The sequence below is a fragment of the Salvelinus namaycush genome, chromosome 15 (genome assembly GCF_016432855.1).
Source record: "Salvelinus namaycush isolate Seneca chromosome 15, SaNama_1.0, whole genome shotgun sequence".
Lineage (NCBI taxonomy): Eukaryota > Metazoa > Chordata > Actinopteri > Salmoniformes > Salmonidae > Salvelinus > Salvelinus namaycush.
Window position 1 is genome coordinate 13,751,804 of NC_052321.1, and position 22,495 is coordinate 13,774,298.

A 22,495-nucleotide genomic window follows, 5' to 3' on the forward strand; every position below is an offset into this window, starting at 1 on the left:
GCTGATATCTCAAAGTGCTGTACAGAAACCCAGCCTAAAACCCCAAACAGCAAGCAATGCTGGTGTAGAAGCATGGCGGCTAGGAAAAACTCCCTAGAAAGGCCAAAACCTAGGAAGAAACCTAGAGAGGAACCAGGCTATGAGGGGTGGCCAGTCCTCTTCTGGCTGTGCCGGGTGGAGATTATAACAGAACATGGCCAAGATGTTCAAATGTTCGTAAATGACCAGCATGGTCCAATAATAGTAATCACAGTAGTTGTCGAGGGTGCAACAAGTCAGAACCTCAGGAGTAAATGTCAGTTGGTTTTTCATAGCCGATCATTGAGAGTGTCTCTACCGCTCCTGCTGTCTCTAGAGAGTTGAAAACAGCGGGTCTGGGACAGGTAGCACGTCCGGTGAACAGGTCAGGGTTCCATAGCCGCAGGCAGCCATGACATAGCCGCAACAGCTATGTCTAGTCTTGTTGTACAATGAAGTGGATAATTTGCTTTTTTGTAGACCTATACCTCAACATTTTTTGCGACCTACTCGCCTACCTGTGTGACTGTGTGTGTGTTTCAGGGGAACGCTGTGAAGGACCTGATGATGCGTCTCATGGGGGAGCAGGCAACTATGAAGAGACGTGTCCTTATAGCCAACTCTGTTGAACAATCCTTCCTGGGTGTCAAACAACTAATTGTGAGTCAATGTGCGTGCATGTTAATGTTGGTGCAAACAGGGATTTTATACATCTACATGTAGTGCCTTGTTAGAAACAACTTATTTTCATGCCGGCTTGGCTTACTCATGGGCAATTCCACGGTAGTTCCACCATATACCTCTTTCACCTTTAGATCGCTGTACTTCTACTTATTCAGTGATAGAAGACCGTGTAAATGGCTATGTTTGCTGATTTTGGGTAGTGTGCATGCAGCAGATAGATACCCTTGATATTCTGTGATGACTACCTGGAGTATGCCACACCTTCCTCATAGAATGGTGTTGTTAATAGCACAGCTCCATAAAATACCCTATAATTTCTCTGGCTCACCTCTCTCCCCTACCCCTACATATAGCATGAAGATTAGTCTGAATAGCGACCTCTCCTCCCCCATCACCCTATCCTCCTTCCTCCATCTTAGCTGCTGACCCGCAAACGACCCTGACCTGCACTTGGTATTTAAAACGTATGCACCATAGCAGCCGGCAGAGAGATGGAGAGAGAATAGAAGGGAGGAGATCCTCCAGGCTCTGAGTTCTCTCCTGCTGTGCCGATGTATAATGCATGGGAGCTGTGTACATATTTCAAGGCCTTCTGGTCTCTACTTACACAAACACACACATCTGGTGCTGGACTGCAGTCTGCCAGGATGCACACATACACACCCTCTCACAGAGTAGACCACTTGACCGAAGGCTGAAAATACCACCTGGTGTGTGTGCGTCACTGACTCTACCGATGCACACCAGCCAGTGTGGGCGGCCCCCCAGTGTAAAGAGGGAGTGAAGGAGAAAAATAAAAAGAGAAGTAGAGTGAGTCAGGCAGGTCTGTTGAAATGTCAGTGGGCTTTGCTCCTCACAGCTCCAGACTGACTCAGCCAGTCAACCTTACACTGATCAATACATGTGATTGACCAAATTTGAGACAACCGGATAGTCTCTTTCTCGATTCGCTCAGTAAATGTTGGCAAGGTGTGTGTGTGTGTGTGTGTGTGTGTGTGTGTGTGTGTGTGTGTGTGTGTGTGTGTGTGTGTGTGTGTGTGTGTGTGTGTGTGTGTGTGTGTGTGTGTGTGTGTGTGTGTGTGTGTGTGTGGTTGTACAGAGCTGTGTGTACCCTGGGGTTGTACTGACTAGTGAGATGTGTGTGTGTGTGTGTGTGTGTGTGTGTGTGTGTGTGTGTGTGTGTGTGTGTGTGTGTGTGGTTGTACAGAGCTGTGTGTACCCTGGGGTTGTACTGACTAGTGAGATGTGCGTGTGTGTGTGTACACTTCTCCCCCCTGATTCATGGGGCTGCTGGGAGCTGGCAGTGACTCATGCTGCAGTGCCAGAGTGTGACTGCACCCACTGCCACTGCCTCCACACTCCCTCTGAGAACACACAAACGCTGGCTCACACAGAGGGAGGAGCACAGAGATGAGGGAAGGGAAGAAGAAAGGGGAGAGGAAAGATAGAGGGAGTATGACAGAAGAGATGGGGAGGAAGAGAGAAGGGAGGGAAGAAGATTTAAGCGAGGGATAAAGAGGAGGAAGCAGCCTCTGTGGTAAGAGTGAGGTTTTGAGAACAGATGCTGTGTTCTCTCTCTCCTCTATCTCACTCCATCATTCAATCCCCTGCTGATCCACAGACAGCGGCAGTAGTGATATGCACCACTGAGTGAACATTATTCACATGTGGTAGAGCTCAACTAACATCTTATTAGCACCAACTTTACATACAGTAACTGAGTCCAAATACCATAGCTACACACTGTCACTTTAAATGGAACTGACCCCAACCCTGTAGAATGTTGTGGAGAGGTCCTCTTTGTCTCTGCTGGATTAGCTGTCCTCTGTCCCTCAAGTTCATTGTGTCTCTTCCTTCTACCCCTCTCTCTTTTCTTCCTTTCAGGGCTAGTGACCTGTCTGTCCTCTGTCCCTCAGGTTCTCTCTCTCCTTCTACCCCTCTCTCTTTTCTTCCTTTCAGGGCTAGTGACCCGTCTGTCCTCTCCCCTGAGTCAGCATTTCCCCTCTTGCTCAGCAGGGCTCAAGGCCTCCCTCCCTCTCACCCCACCCTCATTTCCTTGGAGGCTTGTGTGTGTGACCTGTCTCTCCTCCGTCTCTTGTGGCCAATGTCTGCTGGCCACTGCCCGCTCTTGCACAGCATTATCCATGGCTTCTGTCTGTCACCTTCCCTCCCTCTGGTGACCTGTCTCCCCCTCTCCCGAATCCCTCTCCATAGTGATTCTGGCCTAGGGCCTATATTTCTCCCTGTGGCTAGTCGGCGTCCCCTCTCTCTCAGCAGGGCCCAGGGCTGGCTAATCTGTCACTTTGATTAGCCACCTCTCTCCTTCCCTTTCTCCCGCCATCCCTCTCCCTCTCTTCCTCTGCGGCCAATGAACTCTCTCTCCTACCAGTGTGCTGGTGTCTGGGCCTGTGTGCTGGGGCCAAATGTCCAGTGGAGGACAGGGCGGGGGCCAGGGGAGGTATGATCAACATCATCCCACATTACATGCTGACCACACCGCTCGCGTCGCAAAGTAAATGTAAACATACATGTTATTTAATTGCACCCACACTGCTCGCGCGCGCCAACGAGCGTCTGTGTTGCTAAGGGCTAAAATAGAAGTCAATTCTATTTGTGACGCTGAACGTGGTGAAAGTCCTGCCTCTCCCATCTCCTCATTGGTTTATAGAACAGATACCCACGTGCCATCTCCTCATTGGTTATACCCACGTGGGTGATTGAAAGATTAACTGAGTTTGGTCGGTCATTGTGGTAACTATGAAAGTTAGATGCCAATCGCCATATAAAGTCCAAAGAAGAAAAAGCCTGGAAGGAGGAGAGATGACTAGAAACGATTCGGTTGACAGTTTTATGTGTGGATTAATTGTCGGAGTAGAGGACCTTGCGCATTTCAGGTAAAATAACTAAACGTTTATATCCCAGGACAAATTAGCTAGCAACAGCAAGCTAGCTAAATAGGACAAATTAGCTAACAACTGCAAGCTAGCTAGCTAAATTGCCATAAATGTTTAATGATTTTCGACCTGTCCCCAAATTAATATAATTGGTTCAGAGTTTGTTTTGATATTTCAACCTGCGTGTTGTGATCGCGTTTGGTGTGGGGGGACAAAATCAATTTGCGCACGGCCAGTTTGGGTACGGTGTTACTCCCACCTTGGCTGGGTCAGCCTCAGCCTTGATGCTCCCTCCCCTATGTAACCACATTGATCTGCGTTATAGCTACCTGGAGGTGTACAGCCAGAGAATTGTCATTACCTCAACAATCCTTTACAGCACTGAGACTTGACCGTGCTAAGTCAGCGGTTTGTCTGTCTATCCGTGAATGACTGATGTCACCCAAAGGAGAATCGTTTGGAACTCTCCCAGACAGCCATTATAGCGTAATACATCGTTTCTATGCAAGCCCTAAGATAATTACTTCACATATTTTCTGTTTTATTCTATTGTCCCAGGGCTCTAGATGTCTGGATGCCTTCAAATAGAAACTACTGTGGTCTTTAGAACAGTCAGCCACCAGTCCATCCTCTGGCCTTGAGGCAAAGCCCTAGTCTGGCTCTCTCAGGGCCGCTAATACAAGGACTCCAGCCCTCCATCAAACCATCAAAGACAAGTTAACCACTATCCACACCTAGATGCTAGTGTATTGTGCATTCTGACTTTCTTACTTCTCTCCCCTCAGTATTCATTCAAAATGCTGTGGCTAAATTGAAGTGTCACTGGAACTTAGTATGTTATGCAGAACAGGGCCCGCAATAGGGCGAGAAGCCTTTCTACTGTGTTTGGCTGGAGGCTGGCACCTCGCGAGAGCCCTGGCAGTGGGCGTGCAGCCAGCTTTGTTTCGGGGCATTTTTACTTCACCAAAAGAAAATCTCTGAACTTGTGATCTTCAACACAATTAGAAATGCTCACCCCTTTTAAACCCACAATGCTGCTAATTGATAATCCAGCCTTGTGTGTGTTTCTGTGTGTTTGTATGAGTAGGGAATCCAGTGGCATTCTATTGAAGTATTAAGCTCTTCTCCTATGGAGTTGGGATGGAGCTCCCTGGTGGCTGGCTGCCCAAGGCCTGCTTGGTTTCAACTGCTCTCCTATGGAATCACTCACTGTTACCCCTCAGAACTGTGGCTAGTCACACAGTGTATGATCTGACAATAGCTGACTTGTCAACCTCTTAGTTATCTCTCCCCCAGCTGTGTGTTTGTGTGCATGCACATGTCTATGCTCTTAAGGGCTTCTGTAGAACCTTTTAGTATAGGTGAATTAAAAGGGATGAGCTAAAATTAAGTTGATTCCCTGGCTGGTGTCTGTGTGCAAACACTATGCACGGCTAATCCACTTCCTTCTCCAGTGTGAGAGACGAGGGAGTGTTAATTTAGCCCTGCACTGTGGCCCTGCTCAATACACATTGTGTTCATCGGCATTTCCTCATTCAATTTCAGCCAATATAATCTGTATTTTATCTCATTCTCATTTGATTTGGGGGGGATCCGAGTACCTCTTATTGCAGATTATTATGAGTGGAGCTAAATGATCAATCCTGGCATTATCACTCTACTGTTCTCTCTCCCACCTCTTCTAATTGAAATTACTCACACTTGGGATACACCATTCTATTATTCATGTTGTTGGGTGTTTTCTAGGGCTGGGAATTGCCAGGGACTTCACGATAGGATATTATCAAGATACTTAGATGCTGATACGATATGTAGGCCTATTGCGATATTGTGATATGATGTTTCAAACATATTGCTCACTATGCACTGTGTATACAAAACATTAAGAAAGCTATGATCTCTTATTGGTGTAAATTGTTAACCTCCAAAAGTCTAAGCTGTTGGGGGGGGTCTAAGCTAACATGGATTTGTTTTATGATTGTCATACTATGGAACATTTAGCTATTTGATTTAGAATTTTAGGACCCCTTTAGGTATACATTTTTTGTGGATAAAATATTTAATTTGGCCTTTACTACTACAGCCCATAGACCCCTTTCTGTGTTTGCAAACATTGCCGCACGAGGGCGATGCGTGCAAATTGGTGGCAGAACAAGAGGGAGTTGTTATTTTTTGTATCTTTTTTTAAAATGTAAACTTTAACTAGGCAACTCCGTTAAGAACAAATTCTTATTTACAATGACGGCCTACACTGGCCAAACCCGGACAACGCTGGGCCAATTTAGTGCTGCCCTATGGGACTCCCAATCACGGTCGGTTGTGATACAGCCTGGATTCGAACCAGGGTGTCTGGGTGTAGTGACGCCTCTAGCACTGAGATGCAGTGCCTTAGACCACTGCGCCACTCTTATAGAACGCTAGCAAAAAAAGCCTCTTAACATGTTGCTTATGAGTGCGTTTCACACTACTTTTGGATTATAATTGGATTTTAAGCCTCGTATGAATGTCCTGTTTACTATGTGTCGTCATCGCAAATCAACTTTAAAAAAAACACTTCAACCAGTAAAATGTCTCTTTGGCTAGCTATTGCTACAGCCTATATCAATGAGCGTTAGCATTCTAGCTAACAACTGCTGCATCAAAATTTTTTTTTTTACAAATATCACAACCAAATATAATATTAGCGACTGTCCAAGCAAGAATCAAAACATCATTGAGAACCCAAAAAAGTTATTTTGTTTAGAAGTAATAAAATCGTAAATCTACTGTAGGCTATGCTCAATATTAGGAAGGTGTTCCTTATGTTTGATATACTCTGTGTATGTCTGCTGCAGAGAGACTAGACAGAGCACGAGAACATTTGTTTTGATCAGTCAAGGAAATAAAAGTGCTGAAAACATGTGGGCACACCATTTAAAAATACAATGGAGAACAAGCTATAGGAAGAACAATTGTTTGGGCGTAGGTACAGCCGACTAACTCTAGCTAACGCTACTTTTTATTTTATGACATTTTTTCTGATCAATACCTGGAGTCAAAATATCGATTATAATATTGTGATAGGTAACTGTTTAGATTTTTTTTCTTCCCATTACTAGTGTTTGGGTGTGCATAGGTGGGGTGGCAGGACATCATGTTAGGTCATGAGCACACACAGTAAGCCTGGCTGGAAGCCTCGCTGACCAGGGATGGCACTACTTCTGATTTGCTGCCACTACATTGGGCTCTATGGTGGATATCCTAAGGGTGGTGTGAGCCTATGTACAGTACATCATAGACATCATAGAGCCTATCCCCAGTGAGTGCCAGAGCCAAATGCAGGGAGGGGGTGAGGAAGGGTTGCTGTTGTGGGGGCTGTGGGTTCTGTCTCAGTGGCTGCAGCTGCTTCTGGCCGTCTCCCTGCCTCTAGTTTTCGGCTTCATTTCACCCCCTAATGAAGATTTAGAGGCACCCCTGGCAAGGGGGTGAGGGGGAGAGGGAGTGTGTACGTGAGGGAGAGCAAGGGAGGAAGAGACTGGGGGGACTGAGAGAAAGGATGTCTTTCACTAGCTACGTTTCCATCCAATTGGCAACAGATTTTGAAGGAATTATTCTAAAATCTGCATAAGAACAATAAGCGCATTTTCCCACCAAAGATGTATTTCCATCAATTGTACTTGTACCAGACAAAAGGCTGTGCTTAATCACGTAGAGCACATAAAAATAGCTTTTGCGGTTAAATTCCCATGTACCGAATAAAAAAGACAAGTTAAATGGGTTTCCGTTGCATTTTCAGCTCTACTGATGGTTTTCGCACATTGTTTTGCCTTATATAGCGAAATGTTGCATTATATAGCATGTGTGCCCACTCTGGTATTGGCACGTGCGCTCCAGCCAGCAGCTCACAGATACAGTGAGGGTATAGCCTATATGATGATGTTATTCTGGACAAAATTATTTTCATTTGTCAGATGGCAGCCAAACATTGATGATCATGTCACCAGAATAAGCAACTGGATATTTATTGAAAAGGAGCATCAAGCTCATCACCTTGCACATTCACCACCCTGTGAAGTTCATCATTTATTTCATCTGTAGCCTAATAAACTGCATGCTTTCCTGACGAGTCGTAGTGGGAGTACCACACATGTCATCGTGTGACTTTAATTTTACTTTGATATAATGGTTATTATATCAATATTTGCGCATGAAAGCCTTTCCACCAACATTTCTCACATAGTAAATGTTACCAACAGAAAAACATCCAACCTTTTTCTAGCGTGTTTTGTCAACATTTGGAAAGTTTACCAACAAATGTTCTGTTTCCATCAGGCCTGTCATGACATGTTTTATCTGACATGTACTTTACTAACATAAAAAGGTTAGATGGAAACCTGGTTAGTGTCCCAGTGAAATCTCTTATGATGGACCACCTCTGCTCCAGTATAGGAAGGAAACTGTCTATTGTGACTGGTCTCTCCCTCTCTCTATTCAATTCAAAGGGCTTTATTGTCATGGGAAACATATGTTTACATTGCCAAAGCAAGTGAAATACATAATAAACAATACAAAATTAACAGTAAACATTACACTCACAAACGTTCCAAAGGAATAGAGACATTTCAAATGTCCTATTATAGCTTTATACAATGTTGTAACGATGTGCCAATAGTTAAAGTACAAAGGGGAAAATAAATAATCATAAATATGGGTTGTATTTACAATGGTGTTTGTTCTTCACTGGTTGCCCTTTTCTTGTGGCAACAGGTCACAAATCTTGCTGCTGTGATGGCACACTGCTATTTCACCAAATAGATATGGGAGTTTATCTAAATCGAAGAAAAAAAATGGAATTCTTTGTGGGTCAGTGTAATCTGAGGGAAATATGTGTCTCTAATATGGTCATACGTTTGGCAGGAGGTTAGGAAGTGCAGCTCAGTTTCCACCTCATTTTGTGGCCAGTGTGCACATAGCCTCTTCTCTTGAGAGCCAGGTCTTCCGACAGTGGCATCTCTCAATAGCAAGGCTATGCTCACTGAGTCTGTACATACAGTACCAGTCAAAAGTTTGGAAACACCTACTCATTATTTTTACTATTTTCTACATTATAGAATATTAGTGAAGACATCAAAACTATGAAATAACACATGTGCAATCATGTAGTAACCAAAATAGTGTTAAGCAAATCAAAATATATTTTTGATTTGAGATTCTTCAAAGTAGCCACTCTTTTCCTTGATGACAGCTTTGCACACTCTTGACAACATTCTTGAAGGAGATCCCACATATGCTGAGCACTTGTAGGCTGCTTTTCCTTCATTCTGCAGTCCAACTCATCCCAAACCATCTCAGTTGGATTGAGGTCGGATGATTGTGGAGGCCAGATCATCTGATGCAGCACTCCATCACTCTCCTTCTTGGTCAAATAGTCCTTACACAGCCTGGAGGTGTATTGGGTCATTGTCCTGTTGAAAAACAAATGACACTCCCACTAAGCCCAAACCAGATGGGATGGCGTACTGCTGCAGAATGCTGTGGTAGCCATGCTGGTTAAGTGTGCCTTAAATTCTAAATAAATCAGTGTCACCAGCAAAGCACCCACACACCATCACACCTCCTCCTCCATGCTTCACGGTGGGAACCACTCATGCGGAGGTCATCACAAAGACACGGCGGTTGGAACCAAAAATCACAAATTTGGACTCCAGACCAAAGGACACATTTTTATTATTTGTGTCCTTTAGTAGTGGTTTCTTTGCAGCAATTTGACCATGAAGGCCTTTTTAGCGTAGTCTCCTCTGAACAGTTGATGTTGATGTCTGTTACTTGAACTCTGTGAAGCATTTATTTGGGCTGAAATCTGAGGTGCAGTTAATTCTAATGAATTTATTAACTTATCCTCTGCAGCAGAGGTAACTCTGGGTCTTCATTTCCTGTGGTGGTCCTCATGAGAGCCAGTTTCATCATAGCGCTTAGTTTTTGTGACTGCAATTTTCCGGATTGACTGACCTTCATGTCTTAAAGTAATTATGGACTGTCGTTTCTCTTTGTTTATTTGAGCTGTTCTTGCCATAATATGGACTTGGTCTTTCACCAAATAGGGCTATCTTCTGTATACCACCCATACCTTGTCACAACACAACTGATTGGCTCAAATGCATTAAGAAGGAAAGAAATTCCACAAATTAACTTTTAACAAGGGACACCTGTTAATTGAAATGCATTCCAGGTGACTACCTCATGAAGCTGGCTGAGAGAATGCCACAATTGTGCAAAGCTTTCATCAAGGCAAAGGGTGGCTACTTTGAAGAATGTCAAATATAAAATATATTTAGATTTTTTTTTTAACACTTTTTTTGGTTACTACATTATTCCATATGTGATATTTCATAGTTTTGATGGCTTCTATTATTCTACAATGTAAAAAATAGTAAAAATAAAGAAAAGCCCTTGAATGGGTAGGTGTGTCCAAACTTTTGACTGGTACTGTATTTAAATAAGGTATTTTTTTTATTTTATTTTTAATATATTTTCAAAAATGTCAACTTTTTTTGCTTTGTCATTTTGGGGTATTGTGTGTAGATTGATGAGGGAAAAAATCTAATTTAATTCGTTTTGGAATACGGCTGTAATGTAACAATGTGGAAACAGGGAAGGGGTCTGAATACTTTCCAAATGCACTGTATGTTTTTTTTATAGAGCCGAAAAGATTTTGAGAAGTGGTTTATCCTTTTTGGATAGGTAGCTCTTCGCGTTGTTGTTTGTTTAGTGTGTTCCAATTTTCCCAGAAGTGGTTAGATTCTATGGATTCTTCAATTACATTGAGCTGATATCTGATGTGCTGTTCCTTCTTTTTTCTTAGTGTATGTGTCTGTCTGTGTGTGTATGTATGTATATATTTGTTGTTGCCCAATAGTTTTTTGTTAGGTTTCTACACTACTTTCCTTCCATCTAAAGCGTTTCTTAATAGTATGTGGTTTGTTCGGCTTTGATGCCTCATGATTGTGACTTGCTCTGTTCAATTAGGCTGTGATCTGATAGGGGTGTCAGTGGGCTGACTGAACACTCTGAGAGACTGGGTTGAGGTCAGTAATAAAGTAGTCTACAGTAAGGCCTACTACTGCCAAGGGATGAGCTATAGGTGTACCTAAAGTAAGAGTCCCCTCAAAGCCTACCATGGACTATGTACATACCCAACATGTGAGAGAGCTGCAGGAGTTGTGACCCTTTTTTGTTGGTTGTATTGTGTCTAGGGGGGCGTATTGGGAGGGAATGCTGTCACCTGCAGGTAGGTGTTCCCTGTGTGCTGAGAATGTTGGGTTCTTGTCCAGTTCTGGCATTTAGGTCACCACAGACTGGTACATGTCACTGGGCCTGGACATTTTTGCCCTCTCACTCTAGGATGGAGAAGCTGTCATCATTAACGTATGGGGATTCTAGTGGAGGGATATAGGTAGCACACAGGAGGACATTTTTCTCTGTTGATAATTTCCTTATTCATTTCTAGCCATATGTACAATGTTCCTGTTTTCATTAATTTAATGGAGTGGGTTAAGTATGATCTATACCAAATCAGCATACCCTTTGAGTCTCCTCCCTGTCTAACACCTTGTAGTTTGGTAGATGGGAGACCAGCTCTCTGTAACCTAGAGGGCAACCAGTGGGTCCGTCTCCTCTTTACCATGTTTCTTGCAGGATGACATGTGTCTGGATTCCTGCTCTTTAGACCAAAAGCATATGACCTAAGACCTTGTATATTCTAGGATGAGATAGTAAAGCTTTGTGGTCCATAGTGTCCAGTGTTCTTATTTGTGTGGTTTAGGCTTGGACCAATATTTGTGAGCAGAGCATGCTGAGTATTTGATACATGCCTCTTAGGTCTCAGGATGGGGCTTGGGTGGGTGTAGGAGTGGGGGTTGTGCCTGTTGCTCTGCTCAAGGCCTGGGTCTATGTGTGATTGTCATGTGGGGGCAGGAGGGGCACAGGGCTGATCTGGGGGGGACCTATATGGTTTGTGGCCATGGTTAGTTTGGGAGGGTGTTAACTGGTTGGGGTGGGGGGGTGGATGTCCTTGGTGGTGCTGTGTTCTGGATGTCCTTGGTGGTGCTATGTTCTGGATGTCCTTGGTGGTGCTGTGTTCTGGATGTCCTTGGTGGTGCTGTGTTCTGGATGTGCCTGGTGGTGCTGTGGTCTGGATGTAGGTCCTCTCGGCGTGGGTCCTCTAGGTGCAGGTCTGGGGGGGGTGACCATTGCGCCTGTGTGAGGTGCTGGGGCTGCGGTTGAAGGCAATGTCTTCAAATCAAATGTTATTTGTCACATACACATGGTTAGCAGATGTTAATGCGAGTGTAGCGAAATGCTAACCAATGAGTAATCTAACCTAACAATCTCACAACAACTACCTTATACGCACAAGTGTAAAGGGATGAAGAATATGTACATAAAGATATATGAATGAGTGATGGTACAGAACGGCATAGGCAAGATGCAGTAGATGGTAACGAGTACAGTATATACGTATGAGATGAGTAATGTAGGGTATTAAAACATATACAAGTGTCATTGTTTAAAGTGGCTAGTGATACATTTTTTTTTTTTTTTTTTGCCCCCGGTGATGGTAGTTTGCCCCCGGTGATGCGTTGTGCAGACCTCACTACCCTCTGGAGAGCCTTACGGTTGTGGGCGGAGCAGTTGCCGTACCAGGCGGTGATGCAGCCCGACAGGATGATCTCGATTGTGCATCTGTGAAAGTTTGTGAGTGCTTTTGGTGACAAGACAAATTTCTTCAGCCTCCTGAGGTTGAAGAGGCGCTGCTGCGCCTTCTTCACCACGCTGTCTGTGTGGGTGGACCAATTCAGTTTGTCCGTGATGTGTACGCCAAGGAACTTAAAACTTACTACCCTCTCCACTACTGTCCCGTCGATGTGGATAGGGGGGTGCTCCCTCTGCTGTTTCCTGAAGTCTACGATCATCTCCTTTGTTTTGTTGACGTTGAGTGTGAGGTTACCACTGTAGTGTCGTCTGCAAACTTGATGATTGAGTTGGAGGCGTGCATGGCCACGCAGTCGTGGGTGAACAGGGAGTACAGGAGAGGGCTCAGAACGCACCCTTGTGGGGCCCCAGTGTTGAGGATCAGCGGGGTGGAGATGTTGTTACCTACCCTCACCACTTGGGGGCGGCCCGTCAGGAAGTCCAGTACCCAGTTGCACAGGGCGGGGTCGACACCCAGGGTCTCGACCCCGAAGGGACTGCTGCTTTGTAGAGGTGGACCTGGTCATAAAGGCTCTTCAAGTCCAGGGTGGAGTGGTGGAGCAGGCAGACGTTAGGTTTTGAGGCACAGTCACGGGAAATGCTTGCGTATACCTGCTGTATGGTAGCAGGATGAACGTCTTTTCGTGGTAGCAGGGCGGGGAAAGTAGAGGAACATGTTTCAATCACTCCTTGTGTGCTGTGGCAACCCCTTTCCTGCTGTGCTCTCACATAGTTTGTGCCTGTGTGAATGTGGCTGGGGGACCCTAGTTGGTCCTTAGATAGCAAGTTTAGGGCGTGCTGGGTGTTTGGGCACCAGAGTTTAGCCACTGGGTGTTTTCTTCTATCTATTTCCCATTGGAGCCCTTAAGGACAATCTGTGGCTTTTGTGTGCCCTCAGTGGGTGTGAAAGGATTTTCATGGGGGATGCTAGGAGGGGGTAGGGTCTGCTGGGTTGGTGGTTCTTCATTTGTCTGTTCTGCTGTTGTGTGGAGGGAGGGCTGTGGTCAGGATCTGGGGTGGGCTGTTCAGCTGTGGTGTCGAGGCTGGCTGTCTTTCTCTCTCTTTCTCTAGTGTGTAATTCTCTGATGCCTAATTAGGTGGCTGGCTGTGATGAATGGCACTTTGCCGTGCAGTTAAAACCCAATATCCAGGCTGACCTTGTCATGCTTACTGATGGGGAGGCTCGGATGTACACACCCTCTTACCCCCCCACCCCCTCGTCCTCTGTACTGTACCTACCCCCTCCTGCGGAGACATCTGTTGCTTTAATGTGTGTGTCCCCTCACATTGTACCTTACTCAGTGTTTCCCCGACCTTTGGCTGACCTTCACCAGCACCACCACTCTACCATCACAAATAAAATATAGAAATATAAGATGTCCTTTTTAACTGTTTTTCGCCAGCCAGGGGTTGGTTCATTTTGGGGGTCATTGTGTCCAGTGTCCGTGTCTGTCCTCTCACCTTGTCTGGTGGTTTTGTTGAAACAGCTGTGTCCCCCTCCTGTGCACCTGTAGAGCACTAAGAACTGCCGCGCCGCAGTGGACCTGACCGGCAGACTGCTGACAGCTCATGGTCAGGGCTACGGCAAGGCTGGCCAGCCCTCCAGCCACACCACGGACTCACTACAGGTACCTGTGTGTTTGTCTGTTCTGTCTGTCTAGGTTTCTGTGTGGCAATAGAAGTGTGGTACTGGTGCATATGTCTGTGTGACAGTGTTTTTGTGTGTGGTCATGTTTCTGTTTTACATATGTACTTGCTTCAATTCAACCACAAGCGAATTAGTGATGTTGGGCGCTGATGTTGGGTGATTAGGCCTGGCTTTCAGTCGGCGTTACAATTCATCCCAAAGGTGTTTGATGGAGTTGAGGTCAGGGCTCTGTGCAGGCCAGTCAAGTGTTTCCACATTGATCTTGATAAACCATTTCTGTATGGACTTCGCTTTGTGCATGGGGGCATTGTCATGCTGAAACAGGAAAGGGCTTTCCCCAAACTGTTGCCATTGTATGTTATAGCGTTAAGATTTCCATTCACTGGAACTAAGGGGCCCGAAACATGAAAAACAGCCCCAGACCATTATTCCTCCTCCACCAAACTTTACAGTTGGCACTATGCATTCGGGCAGGTAGCGTTCTCCTGGCATTTGCCAGACCCAGATTCGTCCGTCAGACTGCCAGATGGTGAAGTGTGATTTATCACTCCAGAGAACACGTTTCCACTGCTTCAGAGTCCAATGGCGGCGAGCTTTACATCACTCTAGCCTACACTTGGCATTGCGCATGGTGATCTTAGGCTTGTGTGCGGCTACTATTAAATGTGCCTGGCTTTATAAATCATCCATATATATATCTACAGAAATAAGACAGCTCCTGCTTCTGTTGCCTGTTTAAGTGTTTGTTTAATAGCCTACTGATTCCGTGAACACCAAGCCTCACGCAATGACATGTCAAGTAAACAATTTCACAAATTCGTCTGTTTTTAATCTTTGCTTTGCTGTAATAAAGGGTTTCCACTTTTCTTTCTCGTTTCAGCCTCTGGTATTATTTATAATTGATTTAGTGTTGTTTACTCTGTTCTAAATTGTCAGAAAAAATTATATTTATAATAATAATAATTCTCCTTTTTCTTGATCTCATCTTATTGTTGTTTTTATTATTATGATCATCTTTATAATAATAGGTAATGTCATTATCATTAGTAGGCTTACTATAACAGCCATTGAGCTGTAGGCCTAAGAGCGCATCCTGTTTAGTCTTAATACTGTAACTTACTGAGGCCGTTTTTAGTATTTCCTGTAATAAAGGCTTGACAAAAAAACTTTACAACAGACTCTCTGGTACACTTCTACTTTATTTAGTGTTGTTTATAATGTTTCAAACGGTCAGAAAAATGATATTGTAATCTAACAGCACCTGTTTGGCACACATAATATGCACACAGCACTTGCTCCTTACCTCCTTACCTTATTTATCTCCAGGATTTTCCACAACTAGGCAAATTGTATTCCACACGTCTAACTTCCCCTTTACCTCATGAGCATCCAGTAGCCTAAATATTCCCCCGTTTCCAGTTTGTCCCGTCCTCTGCATCTATTTTGCCGTTTAGGTGTTCAGAGTTTGTTATAACCAATTTATTGATGTAATTATATGCTATTCTATAGGTCAGGCCCTATTGGTCACGTGCATGCGATGCATACATGTGTCACGTAAAGAGAGCAGGGTTGAGGGAATAGGGAATGTTTTTCCTAAACAAATGAGCGATTTCGGTAACAGAACTTTTCAGTGAGAAATGGCTGTTTTTAAAAATGATTGGTCGAAAGAACAGAGGACTCTTGATTGTATTTTGTCGGGGCCTAATGTAGCTACGTGTCAGTACAGTGTCAGCAATAGAGAGGCAAGTCTAACATACTCTCCTGTCTGGCTGTGTGTGTGGCAGGGGGTGTGTGTGTGGCACAGCACATGTGTGTGTGTGTTAGAGGAGAGGATGGGGGTGGAAGCCAGGAGCTGCCTGCACAAATTAGACTCCGGATGACAAGAGTGGGCTGACACACACACACACACACACACACCACACACACTCCGACAGGAGGGCTGAGGCAGGCTAAGACACACACACAGAGGACGACCGTATCGGGCACACACACATATGTAAAGTTGGTTATGTGTGTGTTGTTGCAGCTGTGGTTTGTTCGCCTGGCTCTGCTCACCAAGCTGGAGTCTGTTCCAGAAGGCTGAGATGGAACTGGAGCCGTTTGGAAACCTGGACCAACCTGATCTATACTCTGAATACTGGCATACTGTATACCCTGGGAGGAGAGGTACACACACCACCTACACCGAGTGTACAAAACATTAAGAACATCTTCCTAATATTGAGTTACACCCCCCTTTTGCCCTTAGAACAGACTCAATTCGTCGGACATGGACCGTACAAGGTGTTGAAAGCGTTCCACAGTTGTGTCAAGTTGGCCGGATGTCCTTTGGGTGGTGGACCATTGTTGATACACATGGGAAACAAGCATTTTGCTACACCCGCAATAACATCTGCTAAATATGTGTATGTGACCAATACAATGTGATTTGACAAAAACCAGTGCGGCTGCCACCTACTACCATACCCCGTTCAAAGGGACTTACATCTTTTGTCTTGCCCATTAAATACCCTTCTTTAACCTGTCTCATCCGTTAATGACACCAATAAGGGATCATAGTTTTCACCTGGATTCACCAGGTCAGTCTATGTCATGGAAGAGGATAATGTTCATGATGTTGTGTACACTCAGTGTATACTTCAAATACTAAACAAACCAGTGGCTCTGACACAGATTAAACCATTAAAATACCCCAACCCTGCTAACAACCAAAGACAACACTTCAGTGCCACTGGTGTTGTTGTTTTTCCCGTTTAACTCTGCTTGATCAGCTCTCTGATGTAGTGCCATTGCTTTAGTCTTTACAGCCCTAGAGGTTACTGTAGTTGAGGCAATCGCTATAGAGTCATGGCCGTGGACACACACACACAGAGAACCGAGGTGAACATGTGAAGCTACACCAAACAGCAGTCCAAGGGGAGAGCAGATTGAATTTCCATTCCTCAATATGAAATGCTTTGGGCTGCCGTAGGTGCCTCCAGATGCTGGCAACTGCTTCCTGCCTGGCGTCAAAGTTTCAGATCTGAAGGTCTGCTGCCCCCATCCAATATCTATTATCCATGATCTCACTCTTAGAAGGAACCTTAGTGGGCACCAAGCATCTCCTCTCAGACAACCAGGATATACTGTGGGAAAACAGAATCGGCTGATAATCTGTTTACAAAGTGAGAGGAAAAACTTTAAAAAAAATGTAAGGCTATTATTTTCAAGATCCTCATCCACCAGTCATAGGTCTTTAACATGTGTCTTTAACTTGTCAGGATGAATCCAGGTTAACTCCTGACTCTTTGTACTGGAGAACATGGCTGTTCTCTCTGATGTCACCGTGTGTCACTGCAGAGCTGTAGAGAGAGGAGTCATGGGGGTTTTCAGGGGTGCTGCTGATTACCAGAGAAGCTGTACACAGAGACAGACAGAGGATGCTCTGTAGCCACCTGAATGTGTGTCTGATATCAGAGTCATAGATCAGACTCTGAGTTTGGGCACATGTCTGACTGCTCACCTCTGGGTAGGGCCTTCCTTCCTCAGGGGAGAGGTGAGAGGAAGAAAGATAGAGGAAGAGAGAGAGTGTTGGATAGGTAGATAGAGGGAGAGAGAAGGCTTCCTGATTTGCAGCAAGCATTTCGCAATGCCATCCTTACGTTTCATCTGTGGGTGTATGTGAATGACGCGTGAAACCTCTCCCTCCTCTCTCTCAGGCTCCATGGTTCCGTTCTCGATGCAGGCGCTGCATGCAGAGCTGCCTCAGTACCTGGGGAAACCACAGGAGTCTCTGGACAGACTACACAGCATCAGGACTGTCTGTCAGACTGTGAGCACACACGTCTATGTCTTCCTATACTTGTGAGGACATTTTGGGGACCAACAATAGATTCCCATTCAAAATCCTAACCTCAAACTTCTAACCCTAAAATAGGCTTTTATAAGTGAGGACTGACAAAATGTCCTCACTTCTCTGAATTTTAGTTGGTTTACTATTCTTGTGAGGACTTCTGGCATTCACAATTATAGTAAAACGTGTACACATACACGCATACATACACACACCAACTTTCTCTTGTGTCCTCATCACTTTTTTCTTCCAATAAGGTAGTGATGTGTTAATGACTACCTTGCTATGTGTGTGTCCCCTGTTTAAAACTTTCCAACTCCCTGTCTCAACTGATAGATTGTGGATGACCTAGAGCAGGGCTTGTCTGGGGACAGCAGTATGATCTACCTCACCCAGCAGAACAGACAAGGTACAGTACAGGCATATCAGACCTTCATTATCAGACACAGTGTTATTCAGTCATTCCTTTCCTCTAGCTTTTAACAAGGTCACAAAACAACCATTAAGGTTTAAAAACCTATGCAACAACGTTTGGTGGTAAAGCCACAAATTTTCTGTCAAGCCCGTTTGGCAAAATAATGTATTTTTTAGGAACTTATTCATAAACAAGGTTAGAAGATTGAGAAAATAAATCAATATATAAAACCTTGGTTACGTTGATCAACACTTCAATATTTGGATAAACAGATGACTGAGCTCAGGCTCTGTGTGTGCAGTATGTTTACTAGTCTCTCCTCTTGATCTGATAGTTGCAGCTCTCTCCCACTGTCTGTCTGTCTGTGTCTATCTGTCTCCCTCTCCCACTGTCTCTCTCACTCTATCCCTCTCCCACTCTCTCCCACTGTCTGTCTGTCTCCCTCTCCCACTGTCTCTCTCCCTCTCCCACTGTCTCCCTCTCCCACTGTCTGTCTGTCTCTCTCTCCCACTGTCTCTCTCTCCCGCTCCCACTGTCTGTCTGTCTTTCTCTCCCACTGTCTCCCTCTCCCACTGTCTGTCTGTCTGTCTTTCTCTCCCACTGTCTCTCTCTCGCTCTCTCCCTCTCCCACTGTCTCTCTCCCTCTCCCACTGTCTCTCGCTCTCTCCCTCTCCCACTGTCTCTCTCTCTCTCCCACTGTCTCGCTCTCCCTCTCCCACTGTCTCTCCCTCTCCATCTGTCTCTCCCTCCCTCTTCCACTGTCTGTCTGTCTGTCTCTCTCTCTCTCTCCCACTGTCTCTCTCTCCCTCTCCCACTGTCTCTCCCACTGTCTCTCTCCCTCTCCCACTGTCTCTCTCTCGCGCTCTCCCTCTTCCACTGTCTCTCTGTCTCTCTCTCTCTCTCTCCCACTGTCTCTCTATCCCTCTCCCACTGTCTCGCTCTCCCTCTCCCACTGTCTCTCCCTCTCCATCTGTCTCTCCCTCCCTCTTCCACTGTCTGTCTGTCTGTCTCTCTCTCTCCCACTGTCTCTCTCTCCCTCTCCCACTGTCTCTCCCACTGTCTCTCTCCCTCTCCCACTGTCTCTCTCTCGCGCTCTCCCTCTTCCACTGTCTCTCTGTCTCTCTCTCTCTCTCTCTCCCACTGTCTCTCTATCCCTCTCCCACTGTCTCTCTCTCCCTCTCCCACTGTCTCTCTCTCCCTCTCTCACTGTCTGTCTCTTTCTCTCCCACTGTCTGTCTCTCTCTCTCTCCCACTGTCTCGCTCTCCCTCTCCCACTGTCTCTCCCTCTCCCACTGTCTCTCCCTCCCTCTTCCACTGTCTGTCTCTCTCTCTCCCACTGTCTCTCTCTCTCCCACTGTCTCTCTCTCCCTCTTCGTCTGTCTGTCTCTCTCTCCCTCTCCCACTGTCTCTCCCACTGTCTCTCTCCCTCTTCCACTGTCTCTCCCTCACCCACTGTCTCTCTCTCTCCCTCTCCCACTGTCTGTCTGTCTCCCACTGTCTGTCTGTCTCTCTCTCTCCCACTGTCTGTCTCTCTCTCCCTCTCCCACTGTCTCTCTCCCTCTCCCACTGTCTCTCTCCCTCTCCCACTGTCTGTCTCTTTCTCTCCCACTGTCTGTCTCTTTCTCTCCCACTGTCTGTCTCTTTCTCTTCCACTGTCTGTCTCTCTCCCTCTCCCACTGTCTCTCTCCCTCTCCCACTGTCTCTCTCTCTCCCACTGTCTCTCTCTCTCTCCCACTGTCTCTCTCTCTCTCTCCCACTGTATGTCTCTCTCTCTCTCTCCCACTGTATGTCTCTCTCTCTCTCTCTCTCCCACTGTATGTCTCTCTCTCTCCCACTGTCTGTGTGTCTCTCTCTCCCATTGTCTGTCTCTCTCTCTTTCTCCCACTGTCTCTCTCCCACTGTGTGTGTCTCTCTCTCCCTCTCTCTATCTCTCCCTCTCTCACTGTCTCAACAAAGACTTGGAACATCTCAATAGACCCCCACTGAGTGATTGTCTCAGTAAACTGAACCCACACAGGTTCACTATACACATACTGTACACACCAAGCACAATCAGGCCCATTCACACATGAATACACACCCACTGCAGATGAGTGCAAATAAGCCCAGTGACAGCCTATACAATTAGCCTGAGGAGAGAGACAGTGAGAGAGAGAGAGAGAGAGAGAGAGAGGGTGTCACAGTGCCTTCTCTCCCTCTATAATTCCTTCTCTCGGGTAATGAATTGATGGCTTGGAAGGTGATAGGAATACTAGTGTGATGAGGGGAGGGGTAGCTGGAGAGAAAAGGGAGGGGGTGCTATATTTGCACTCCCATGCATTTGGGGTGTGTTATGGTCAACTGTATTTTTGTACAGCGGAATATCGAATTAATGAATTAATTGTCCCGAAAGCTACCTGGGTAAATTAGTCAGAAATGACTGAAATTTAAACCAATTTGTCCTCTTGTGTGTTGCAGAATCTCTTCAGCTGTGGAGGTCTCGTCTGAGTCGGGTCATGTACTCCATGGCTAACTGTCTGCTCATGATGAAGGTGTGTGTGGTGTGTGTGTGCATGCACAGGTGTGTGTGAGGGGGAGGGACTAACACTCTGTGTAAGGAGAGCTGCACAGAGCTACCATAGTCCCCTGTGTGTATGTACATGCTTTAACACACACATTCATCGACATAGTTAGACACATTCCTACATGCCCACAGTCACAGATTTACACACATGCCCGTCCAGGGCTGTCAGGAAGCTAGCGGAGCAATTAGAAGAATGGATGACGACCAGCGAGAGACACGGACACACACAATGGCTAATAAGGGTTATTAGGTTTTAGCAGCATTGTTTTGGTGCAGTGAGTGGGTGTGTTTGGAGATGTCTTGTCAGGTACGTGTGTCTGGATCAGTTCTCTTCATTCTACCTTTCCCTCAGTCCTGCTCTCTGTCTAGACACATTCGGACAGTGGAATAGCCAGGCGGATGCTAGCTAGAGCATGTCCTGCTCCAAGCCACTGTGTATCTGTCCTGCCAGTTGAAAACACCTTCAGTAGTATCATCACCCTCAGAGTCCAATGAAGAAACTGAATACTTCTGCTTGATGATCTGACTACCATGGACTGGAATTTTACAGTAATTGATAGAGGCAGAACACTACCCGTCGAGGACCACACCGTGTCCGCCAGGCACAGGAGACATGATCATTTTGACAGGTTCTGTATCATCCTTTGATGAAGACTGCATTCATCATGTTTAATTGACTTCTATACTTTATACAGCACTAGAGAATCCTGTCTAATGATGTTGCTTGTTAGTGATTGTTGTGTGTAAGTGTTGTTTGTGTTGGTCTGTAGATGTATGATGGCAGACCACAGGCTTCCCAGAAGTATCCCGTAGGATCACCCTGGCTGGATTCTTTGTTAGTGAGAGAAATGGAGGAAGCGAGGGAAAGAGGGAGAGTGTGTTCTGTCCGGGGGACAATTGAAAGAGCTACAGTGCCATCAGCTGGTGATATTTATGTACACACAGACACACACTGCACCAACTCACCGCCCGACCTCTCTCCTATCCCCAGCTACATAGCAACCGTGCTCAGCAGTTCAGTCAGCATGTGAGCGATTTGATGTGTGGTAAAGAACAGCCATGGCTGGGGCACACTGTGACCAGGGACACCTTGCCCTGCTAATGGTCAATACACCTGATTTTATTCTCTCTCGCTCTCTCTCCCCCCCCTCTCTCTTGTCTTTCTCTCTCCCCCCACCTCTCTTGTCTTTCTCTCTCCCCCCCTCATCTTTCTCTCTCCCCCCTCTTCTCCTCCCTCTCTCATCTTTCTCCCCCCCCCCCTCTCGTCTTTCCCTCTCCCCCCACCTCTCTCGTCTTTCTCTCTCTCTCCCCCCTCTCACTCTCTCCTCCCTCTCTCTTGTCTTTCTCACCCTCTCTACCCCTCTCACTCGTCTCTCTCCCCCCTCTTGTCTTTCTCTCTCCAGGACTATGTTCTAGCTGTAGAGACATATCACTCCATCATCCAGTACGAGCCCCAGCAGAGTGCAGCTGCTGAGTGGGATAGGACGCATATTCCTGCAGGTGAACACGCCTCTATTTGAACTACAACTACTTTTCCTCAACATAATGCCAATGTGTTTTTGGTTCCTCAACATAATGCCAATGTGTTTTTGGTTCCTCAACATAATACCAATGTGTTTTTGGTTCCTCAACATAATACCAATGTGTTTTTGGTTCCTCAACATAATACCAATGTGTTTTTGGTTCCTCAACATAATACCAATGTGTTTTT

The 22,495-nt window shown here is 45.7% G+C and overlaps 1 pseudogene; it reads left to right on the forward strand.

Moving 5' to 3' along the window:
• LOC120059779 overlaps positions 1–22,495 on the forward strand; it is a 29,128-nt pseudogene that overhangs the window by 1,088 nt on the left and 5,545 nt on the right.